At 41.9% G+C, this 12,032-nt stretch overlaps 1 protein-coding gene across 1 annotated transcript in view; it reads right to left on the bottom strand.

Moving 5' to 3' along the window:
• zdhhc5a (zDHHC palmitoyltransferase 5a) overlaps positions 1-4,515 on the bottom strand; it is a 32,751-nt gene extending 28,236 nt beyond the window's left edge. Inside the window, 1 exon segment of the mRNA XM_080837119.1 lies at positions 4,070-4,515. The gene's annotated coding sequence lies outside the window, so the exon portion shown is untranslated.
• Between the last annotated feature and the right edge of the window lie 7,517 nt (positions 4,516-12,032).

Here is a 12,032-nt window from a genome sequence, read left to right as displayed (position 1 = left end):
AACCAGTGGGTTTAAATAAATGCAAACTAATTAATATTTTTTTTACTCTGAAGGCAAACATGCTCATATTTCTGCAAAAGTATTACTGAAGTGTGAAGTGTGTGTACAGAGTGTGTTATGTATTTATTTATATTTATTTAAGTATACTGTAAACAGTTGTTATAAGTTAATATATTGTTCATAGTTGAAGTTAAAAGGTTTGAAGCCAAGTGTTTTGTATTTATTTTTATTTATAGTATACCTTAAACAGTTAATATATTGTTAAATTTGAAGAAAACTATTTGCCTTGCCAATAAATAAGCCTAATGTCTTTAATTAAAAAAAAAAAAAAAGTATCGGTTCTGGCACCGTTTAGGCACCGGTATCGTTTTAAAAGTATCGGTTATGTACCGGTATCGGAAAAAACCCAAACGATACCCATCCCTAATTATAAAACGATCCAATAAAATGAATACGTTCTTATTTTCTTTGGTATTTTTGTCACATTCATATTTGCAATGATTGCTGGGTAACCTTTACATCACTACAACGCTATGACAACGCACGAGACGGTTGCCTTTGTCAAAAAGTGGTAACGTGAATGTGTCACTATGAAACAAAGCATGCACACTTCAAACAAAATTACCCCCCAAACTCTGAGAAAAGGGCCAGAAAAATAAACCCACGGTAATCATCATACCAATCAACATGCAGTTTTATAGATATCAGCCACACAGCAAGAGCATGCATACCTCAATATACAGTTGTGGGACTGCCTTTTCAACCATGAATATGTTGAAAAACACATACAGGAGCACACTTAGGCTACTTATGAGCCTCTCCCTGGACACCTTTAATGCCCAATTTTCAAGAAGACAATCTTAGAGAAATTGTTGTGTGTGTGGTAGTCGTTTATTGTATAAATACCTCCTCCTGGCAATCCTCACATACAGCGAACGATGGTAACTAGACAATGGTTGATGGTGGAGCTGGAGTCTGGACTAGTTTGAGTTTGTTAGCAGAGGACGTGCTTGTAGCTAATTTTTTCGGGCGACAACTACAACAACAACAGAACAGGAGACAGAGGCGCAGGTGGTATGTACGTTTACTAGATTTTCCGCTAAATCAAGCGTTAGCGTGTATTCACAATAACACTCAAAGTGTGCTGCTAATGCTTAGACCAGAAACACATAGCTAGCTAGCCTCGCTGCTAACAAGCACAATGTTCGTGCTGATATGCTCTCAAACGCCACCCTCATTGAGGCAAAAGTAATGTTTGCCTCAAATGTCTTTCACATGCCGTTTTATGTAAAGTCAGACATTCTAAATAGGTTTTACACATACATGAAATACATTTCCTATGTAATGAATGCAAAGTAATGCTAGCAGCATTAGGCTACTCCGTAGCAAATTACGTTAGATGTCAGTTCAAGCTGGTTGGAGAAGGCACTTTCAACACCGAGCCACCAGCCAAGAGACCAACAGTGGTCGGGAGCAATGTACTTTTCGAGGGTTTGTATAAAATACGGTAGCCGTAATGCCCCAAGCGGTGAGGCTTTGTAGTTTACCAAAGTCGTACTAAAACATTTTTGACAGAAAACAGGAAATGTGAGGTCCTGACATGTGTGACTACGGAAATGATGTAGTTTGGAAATGATGCCGTAAGCTGGCCAATCACAGCCAAGGGGGTATCCGACTCTCTCCGACTCTAAGAAAAGTTAGAAAAAAGCGTTCCTCTCCGACCAGCTCTCGGAGGGCTCTCCAACGGCACGGATGGGCGTTAACACCTGGGTGAAGTTGTTGCCAAGGCGTGCCAAAGTGTCCCTCTACGACCGAATCGGAGAGAATCGTAGAAGTAAAAAAAGGCCTTTACTCTGACCTATTTTGGGGTTAATCCCATATTCGCAGTTCCTTACATGAAATATTTTCATAGGTTACACAGGCACAGACACTTGCAGGTTCGCTACTTCACATACAGGCCAGGTGGTCATTGCATTCAGTGGCCTGGACAAATTAATCTGTACATGATCTACACATTCATTACTTCGAAATCAAAGGGCAAGTTAGCTTTGTTAGTGAGAAATCAAAAATGTACGTTTTCAAAGCAGCCTTCACACTCCCTGCTCTGCATGTTACACACCATCCCGTTCTGCATATCTGACAAATACACTCTTGATTAAGAGCACTGTAGTTACACCAAATTTATTGGATGACCAGGAGAGGGACTGAAACCCCACCGCATAACACCAAACCAATTATTGCTAAAAGAGGAGAAATGCTTTTATCACACAATTGATATAATGAAGGTGCATTTAACTTTGAACCAGTTAACTACCAGCCTAAATGGTTCTGTGAGGAGTGAATGCATCTCAATACTCTAAATTGTCCCCAACCACCATGGCACACACAGTTCTGTATTGAGGGGTTGTATTGACAGGATTGTCAAATCTCACGCATTTGGCTTGAGACAGAACTAAAAAAAAAATCCATTGAAGTCTATACATCTCACACCAAAGAATACAAATTTGGTTTCTCACCGATTCTCACAAGTCAGCCTCGAAAGCTAGCAACTAGGGAACCCATTGCCATGCCCTAAGCGAACGATTTCATAAACACAGTGCAGAGGTTACGTTTGTGTGGATTGTCAATTACCATGCCACAGAATGTTATTGTAGCACTGATGTGATGCCAACGGACCGCATCCAAATTTCGTCTCCAAAAAGTTTTATGGTGTCTCTAACGTTAGCTGTGTGGATGCCAAAGAAACAACCGAGTTATCATTTTAAGGCGCACGCTGAACTTGATTGCATCCCAACACGTAGACTACGAAGTAATCACAATGATTCAACATTAACGTTAGTTCAAACTTCACCCAAAGAATAACGTTATATTTCGTGACCCCTCCTAATTTGTGGAGAAGACTTAGATTATCTTCCAGAAACTACGATGAAAATGTGTAGTGTTTATCGCCAGTTACACAGATAACTAACCACTCGACAACAACTACTAGTCTGAAACACGTATTTATTGTATAAAGATGATTTTATATTTGTATCGTTTTAATTGCCCAATAGCGTTTTACTACCTGGTAATTTAGCTTGGTATGAACCAGACTGTCTATTAATGTAGGGTGTGTTTTCGTTGCGGCTCCACATTTCATTAGGCCACAAGATGAATCCTCGGATTTCCTTGGTCCGTCTCCCTCACAGGATTGCGTTCCCACCTCGACAATCTTTGTCGAACAGGCCGATGTGTCACTTGGCCCAGGGTGGAGAAGGCAAATCCAGATAGAGATCACTGACCAACGCTATTTTGGCTAACTAGTTAGCGTTACCGAATATGCAACGTTAACGAATCATGTCAGTATTTGGATTGCTACTACAATTAACCTTTGCTCTGTCTGATAATATTTGACAACTACAACTGTTACCCACTTAGTTGACAGGGTAGACAATGTGCAATTAACAAGGTAACCAAAAACCAATACGTGGTATCAACTGGGGTTACTTGCCGGCGTTTACCAGCTTTCCTTCTATATTTAACGTTATTAGCAAGTACCACGGGCAAGTTAACCACCAGTATTCCAGACGGTGAAAAAATGATTAGAAAGTCACGACAGTGTAACCCATCTTAGGTAACGTTAATCTAACCGCGAGATAGTTGGCTAATGCCGTTTCGTGGACAGTTTTATTACACTTATCTGTTAACGATAACTGACGCTTAATGTCAAATCACCGGGCGAGCAAATTGGTCACAGCTCCCTAGTTACCAGCTAAAATCACAGGTAAAATGCTAGTTGGCTAGCTATATAGACAGTTCTTGAACCTGCCACTCAGCTGTATACAAATCTAGCTAACAGGGCACGTCGATTACTACGGGACACTGGACGTTAACATTAGCCTCATATCATGCACTGTGGTCAGTTAAAATAGTCTGTGCTAGTTAGCTAAACAGGTAAGAAACAGTATTGATGGTTCAATTGACAGATAATATGTACCGCAGCTAGTTATCTGCTCCGGTAGCTAAGTGAGTATGCAATCTAACACAACAATGTTAAGAAATGTATGTTAACGTTAGCTAATGGTCTCACCAAATCTTCAACGTCGTCCAGAAGAAACAGAATTTGCCTTTATTCTGTTCTCCTGTGATGGGATGATGTTGATATTTTATAAGTCCATTTTGTTCACTCTGTACTGAATATTGTCAGAGTAAAACACAGAGCCCACCTAACGTAAGCTAGCTATGTTAATGTTTGCCATCCAGTGTATATGGGTAGTTAGCAAAGTAACTTACTGGAAAGCTAGCTAGCTGTGATACCTAACTAGCCAGCTAGGGCAGCCACCTAGCGTTAGCTTTTCCATCAAAATGTAATGACATTCACTTTGGAAGAAAGGAACACAGCTTTGAATCTTGTTTCATTCGGTAGCTCTACGTGTAGCCATATCTCGCTGCGAATATGACAAGCTATTTCTAACCCTATACGAATGATTTTCGGTTGAATTAAACCAGGTTGGGAGGTTGACTATCTTGCAACGCCTTTTCGTCTTCAACCAGTTACATTTTTCGAATCACTTCGGCCACGAGCCTGCCCGAACGATCTTCGTGTCCCACCTAATGCGTCACTATTGGCTGAGTTGGCAGTCAATAGAATTAGGACAACCAATGGAATATCGTTTCATGTGTTTCCCCCAACCAACCCAGAAGAGAGTAGGTACGAGCTATCTGTTTTTTCTTCTATGGTACTGCCATCCGAGAGGCTGTAAAGTCAGGAAGTAAATCAGCTAAGTAAATTCGAAAGTGGGAAGCCCACACATTCACCTCGATTCTACAACAATTGAGGTATTGCCATTAGAATTATGTAGAGACAATTATTTGACATTTTAGTTTTTAATTTCACATGCATGTAGCTTAGAAGAGAACCTGACATACTGACATACTGTGTGTGTGTGTGTGTGTGTGTGTGTGTGTGTGTGTGTGTGTGTGTGTGTGTGTGTGTGTGTGTGTGTGTACAAGCTAACACAGAGGATTACTGTGACAGCAGGCTTTTTGCAGATAAGCCCACCAAGGGCCTATACTTTATATCCCTACAAAGCTGACCAACATCTGTCACCACCAGGCAGACATAATGATATAAATCTGAAACTATAAAATCACTCAAGCACAAAGGCCTTGGCAAGACTCAGCACTGGACTCCGACCTCACAGACCTAACAGATGAGGTGCCTGACATAAAGAAAAAAATCAGAAGGCACTAGCAGGTACCAGTGGGCTGGTTTAGGGGGAACCGCCACCTAAAGGAAGTTTTCCACAGGAACAGCCCCATGTATGACCTCTTTCAAGGCCGTTTTTGGGGGTGAAAAAATACTTAAAAATAGGTACTTCTGTGTTGCACTGAAAGTGCTGGGTGGCGCTTGTGATGTGAGTGGAAGACAACATCGAGCTCAAGATTTACCGTTAACATGGTGAATACAGGAAAATAAAGTATAGCTCACATTTATAGCCTGTTGATGTTATTAACTGTATGAACACAAGGAAAACGTCAGATGAGATATAGGCTTTAATGAATCATCATCGAATGTTATCAACTTTATAGCTAAATTCAACTGTCGACTCAACTTTGAGGTAATCCTTACATCATTTACATTATCTCTGCTTTAACATTTTAATGCTGGTGCTGCTGTTGAAGAAATATATCTTTATTTTGCCATGCTCAGAATTGACGTAGCGATCGAACATCAAAATATTATTATACATCAGAACATCACTATATTACTTATTAGTCTAGTTCCTGTACCGCATTGGAAACAGATAGGCTGAAAGGGCCGGTTAGGTTGTTTCTGTAAAGGTTAGTGCCACCTGGAAAGTGCCCCTGCAGTGGAAAAGAGCCCAGTATCAAATACTGTACCATAATATTACTACATCTACATCCACTCCGTCGCACATGCACACAGACTGAAAGCAAGAGATAGATAGATAGATAGATCGATCATTAGAGAGAGAGATATTCATGCACAAACACACACAGACACACAGACACACACAAACACACACACACACACACACACACACACACACAGGGATATTAAAAGTGCACAGATTCTCATTTTACCTTATCTTAGCTCCTTCTTGTGGACCACGACACAAATTATGAGTTAATGGTGTTCAGTTGAAGATACTTTTGTTTTTCAATTCTAAGCAATTTTTCGATAAGCAATTTATTTATTTTAAAGAAATACATTAGTTTATACATTTTTCATTAATGAATCAATCTATTTTTAAAACGTTCTCAGTCCTCATCATCATCTCCTATATAACCCTAGTTTCACCAGTTTCACTATCAACTGTGGCATGTTTTTTTGAAAGGTGCAGATTGCAGACTTATAGAAAAAGTACATCTAGATAAACGATGTGTAAAGTGGAAAAACGTCTTCAAAATATTTGTCCTTGATTCTTTGTTTGTGGTAATATTTGTCCTTGATTCTTTGTTTGTGGTATTTTTATATATTTGGTTGTTTTTGGAAGGAAATACATTTAAAGCCCTGCAGAAGACTGACAAAATAAACAGAAATAGGGAAATGTTCTCTATTACACTTTCAGGATAGCATCAATTCAATTATCGTTTTAAGTCCACACACATTTTACGTTTTGGACTATGAGAAATAGCCTATACTCTGCACCTTTAACAGGAAGCAAGACTGAAATAATTTAAAGGGGCTGGTAGCATGGACCATACATAAAGTAAAAGACTGTGTGTGTGTGGATGTGGGTGTGCATGGGTGCATGGGTGCATGGGTGCGCGGGTTTGGATGTGGGTGTCGCACACGCATGTGTAAGGCAGAGAGAGAGCAAAACTGTCACTTTCTTTTTTTACAGGCTCAAAACTACATACCCCGATCAACACATTTTATTGTTTTGAACAATAGAAAAAGCACTGTGGTTTATATGGTGGACTGTTCAGATGCCTTACTTTGGGATCTCTGACACATCGGTTTGCTTGGAAATTGTATGAGTCTTTGACTCAGTGCCTTTGACCTAACCTTGAATATTTGTATGAGGAGATCATTTTTTTGTGGAACAGTGCATATGTGTCCTTGGTTTCTGCCAGCCGTCTTCACTCTCCAGTTGGGGCCGCCATGAGGTGTGAATATCATTCATGTATCATTCATGGAGTGTGAGAGATAAAGTCTGCTGTGGGTGTGTTTGTGTGTGTGTGTGTGTGTGTGTGTGTGCGTGTGTGTGTGTGTGTGTGTGTGTGTGTGTGTGTGTGTGTGTGTGTGTGGTGTGTGTGTGTGTGTGTCACAGAAAGAGAGAGAATCAAGGAGAGAGAGAGAGAGAGAAAGGGACCCAGAAAGAGACAAAAGAGAAGCATACAGTATATATACAGTGCTGCTTGAAAGTATGTGAACCCCTTGAGCAGGGTAGAGTTTTCTGTTTTACAAAGATTTTTCTATTTTATCACCAGTTCTCCATATATAAAATGTCAGGTTTATGTTTATCAATTGTATGTACTTGTTAAAGGCACCCAGTGCAACTTTATATAAACATTCAATGAAAAATAAACATTCAATTTTTACACGTAGTACGTTTCAATAACTCCATACCATTACATATCGACATTCAAGGAGCAAAGATGAGACGTCGTTGTGTGGTGAGAACTGATAGAAAATCATAAACAACAACAATCACCGGTGGGGAGAGGCCATTTTTCCATGAACCCACAGCTGCATTTGTAAAGTCAAGTAGGTACCAGATACGGTGAAACACTTTTGGGTGCTTAATTATTCAATTAAGCAAACCAATCAAATAAGACACCCTTAGGAAAAGGGTTGGGCAACACAGATTAAAAGAGATAGTAAACCTACCAAACTACTGTAGTGCCAAGGTGTATCCACACAGATCAAGAATGCAGAGAGGAGAGGAGATATCCGAGGGATGTCCCATTTGATTGGTTTGATTAATTGACTAATCTGTTACCTTTTTGAATTTACCAATGCAGCTGGGGGTTCACTTACTTTTGCACAGACACTAATTCCATGTTTTTTGGCTACTCTCACAATTCCCTCTAAACAAGTACATGCAATTGATAAACATAAACCTGACATTTCATGTATGGAAAACTGGTGAAGATCAAATAGAAAAATCACGATAGAACAGAATCTAAACTGCTTAAGGGTTCACATACTTTCAAGCAGCACTGTATGGTATATATGCATACATACCTACATACATGAATACATTCACACACAGACACACACACATACCTATAGTGCAGACCTGGGCAAACTGCGGCCCCTTGGCTGTCCCTGACCGACCTGCGGAGGTCAATGGTAAGTTGGAAATCAAACGTTAAACGATCTGATGCTGGCCTCCCGGGGTCAGCCCACCCAAAAGAGGGACGCCAATAAGAATAGAATTGAATAGAATATATTTATTTGTCATTGCACAAGTGCAACAAAATTGAGGTGGCAGCTCTCAGACTTCAGTGGTATTGAAAAATAAATACAAATATATACAATATAACTATACAAATTTACACTATGAATTCTCAGCTTAAGTAAAACAAGTTAAAAAAAAAACACAAGACATATTACACATCAAAGAGACAAATACAGGTTAGTTTTGTGCATTGTTAAGTGCTATGATGGCTCTTGGATAGAAGCTGTTTCTCAGCCTGTCTGTTTTTGCTTTGATGGTGCGAAAGCGCCTCCCTGAGGGCAACAGTTCAAAAAGGTGGTGACCAGGGTGTGTTAAGTCTCTGAGGATGCTGTGGGCCTTCCTGAGGCAGCGTGTTCTATAGATGTCCTCCAGAGGTGTCAGAGAGCATCCAATGACTCTTGGAGATGCCTGTCGGGTAATAGCTCAGAGAGTGGACCTCGCCACACAGGCCTGCCGTGGAGTGTGTGCATGACCCTGTAAATCAATAGAACTTCAACAAACACACATGCAGGCTTCAGCGACCCCCCTGCAAAGGGTATCACAGTAATCAATATGGCAAGGAAAGCAACATAGAGCCACATGTATCTGTTTGCATGCTTTGGCATACCACATACTGTATATCTACTCAGACAGTGTGTGAGATCTGTCTTTACCTTGATATGTGGAAAGATGTAGTTGTAGAACCACACACAAACAAAGTGACACACACACTCAGAAATGCATACTCTCACGCTCACTCACTCACAGACTTGTCCTCTTTACTGACATGCTCTCCAAAACAGTTTGTGTGTGTGTGTGTATGTGAGTGTGTGTGTGTGTGTGTGTGTGTGTGTGTGTGTGTGTGTGTGTGTGTGTGTGTGTGCGTGTGTGTGTGTGTGTCTCTCTCTCTCTAGGTAAGTAAAGAAAGAATAACAGGAGACACCCCTCTCTCTCAGTAAAGAAAGAATAACAGGAGACACCCCTTTCTCTCTCTAGGTAAGTAAAGAAAGAATAACAGGAGACATGGGGTAAAGTTCAAGTTAGAGGTTAGCTAAAGGCCAGCAGGAGGTTGAATGAATTGAAGCAGGCAATTTATGACCATTTTTTCAAGACTGACATCTTGGTGAATTTAAATATAAGAATGTTCTTTACCTTAACGTATGACTTGTGAGTTGTAATAGTGCTGATGAAATAAACATTTATTGCCATATGCTTTACAGTTTAAACCATCAAAACAAGATTCTTCCTTAGAGTAAAAGTTTGATGTAATTTTTACATGAAGGGCAGCTCTGTGGTGATATCATGCATTGAACCAGTGACTTTTTCTTGTGCTCATTACACCACACCCATTAGTGAAGCAATTGCAGTTGCTCCAGCTTGCCACATGATGGCAGTCTAACCTGAGCTATCACTGCCACTTATGGAATATGGACCAGACTACTGAGAACTGAAGAAGGAGAAAAGGCTCAGAGAGGGAGGGGGACCAAGGGGGAGGAGGGGAGAGGGAGAGGGAAAGGAGGGGAGGGAGATGGGGAGATGGAGAGGGAGAGGGAGAGGGAGAGGGAGAGGGAGAGGGAGAGGGAGAGGGAGAGGGAGATGGAGATGGAGATGGAGAGGATGGGAGAGGGGAGAGGGGAGAGGGAGAGGTCAACAGACTGAGAAACAGATGAATGAAGGGGTGTCAGGAGCGTGAGTCATGACGCGATTGCCATCTGTGGTAGGATTGGAGGAGATCAGCAAGCCCCATGGGGGCCACAGAGGCAAGACACAGGCTCTATTTTTACCCCAAGTCTGTTCTCCTCTTCTGCTGATCTGCTCCAGGGGAGTAAGGGTTGGAGGAGAGGATAGAAATAATACCCACAGGAAGAGAAGGCTTATGGAGGAGAGCAGAAGAAGGAGTTTGACAGATGGAGAGGAGTGTGGAGGAAAGACTAGGGAAACAGGAGTGACGAGAAGAGCAGCAGAAGAGATGAGGCTGAGTGGGAGAAACTGAACAGGGAGACAGGAACAGAGAGACAGGAGCAGGGAGACAGGAACAGAGAGACAGAGAGACAGAGAGACAGAGACTGAGAGACAGGAGCAGGGAGACAGGAACAGAGAGACAGAGAGCAGAGAGGGAGAGAGACAGAGAGACAGAGGGAGCAGGGATGTGCATCTTCATCACTGAGGACGATGCGATACACATCAATGTTTTTAGTAAAGGGGAATGTACAAAAACATCAAGACATGTCAGACAACTTAGAAAAGTCTAAAAGGCCTTGGTCTGTAGAGTGTAAACAGTCCTTTATCCAGGGTTGCCGCACTGTCTTTGCCTATGAGAGCGCCAAAGTTTCGTAGCGGCCGAGAGCGGTATTGCAGACAGATAGAGATTTTAGAAAAAGTATAGACTTAACAAGATTCGGCCATTGACAGCAGTGGAGATGAGAGCGCACTTAAGAAACAGTTAGAGAGGAGGAATCTATCTAAAGATAAAATGATTGGACTTATATTCGGATTATACCGATGCAAAAATGTTAGAAACGATGCATTGTGATTCATCCCACATTGTATCCGGTGCACACTTTTTTGATCCGGGCCATCGCATCGTGAGCTTTTATGCCTGTGCATCGATGCAAACCGGTGAATCTTCCCATCCCTAACAGGGAGACAGAGACAGAGAGAGAGGAACAGAGAGACAGGGACAGAGAGACAGAAACAGAGAGGGAGAGAGACAGAGACAGAGACAGAGAGACAGGGACAGAGAGACGGAAACAGAGAGCAGAGAGCAGAGAGGGAGAGACAGGAGCAGGGAGACAGGAACACAGAGACAGAGAGACAGGGAGAGAGAGACAGGAGCAGGGAGACAGGAACACAGAGACAGAGAGACAGAGAGACAGGAGAGGATGAGGGAAGATTACCTTTCCTTTGAGGCAAAGGCAAAAGCGAGTAAGAGGACATGAGAGGACAGGACAGGACAGGACATGAGAGGAGAGGAGAGGAGTAGAGAGGAGAGGAGAGGAGAGAGGAGAGGAGAGGAGAGGAGAGGAGAGGAGAGGAGAGGAGAGGAGAGGAGAGGAGAGGACATGACATGACATGACATGACATGACATGACATGACATGACATGACATGACATGACATGACATGACATGACATGACATGACATGACAGGGCAGGACAGGACAGGGCAGGACAGGACAGGACAGGACAGGACAGGACAAGACAAGACAAGACAAGACAGGACAGGACAGGACAGGACAGGACAGGACAGGACAGGACAGGACAGGACAGGACAGGACAGGACAGGGCAGGAAAGGAGGGAAGAGGACAGGAGAGTTGTGAGGAGAAATGAACGCAACAAGGAGGAAAACAGGAATGAGTGAGTTGACAGGGTAGATAATGTGTGGAGAGGTGTGAGAAGGTGTAGGAAGAGGGTGTTATAAAGATGTATTTCCATTCAGTTAATAAGGATGTGTTTCCATTCAAACTGTGAGAAATACGTCAGTGGAGTGATAAATATGTTGCTGGAGGTGTTGGGTGTCCATTTTCAAAACAGTAAGCACATTTCTCGATACAATACGTACAAACAGTACCACACAACTAATTACCTACAAAAGCCTGTAACTCGCTCAAAATGCTTAGTTTATGTCTCAAAAGGAAA

Source organism: Sprattus sprattus, assembly GCF_963457725.1.
Source record: "Sprattus sprattus genome assembly, chromosome: 4".
In the NCBI taxonomy this organism is placed as follows: Eukaryota; Metazoa; Chordata; class Actinopteri; order Clupeiformes; family Clupeidae; genus Sprattus; species Sprattus sprattus.
The sequence above is the reverse complement of the archived record's forward strand: the minus strand, read 5'-3'. Positions and strand labels throughout refer to the sequence as shown.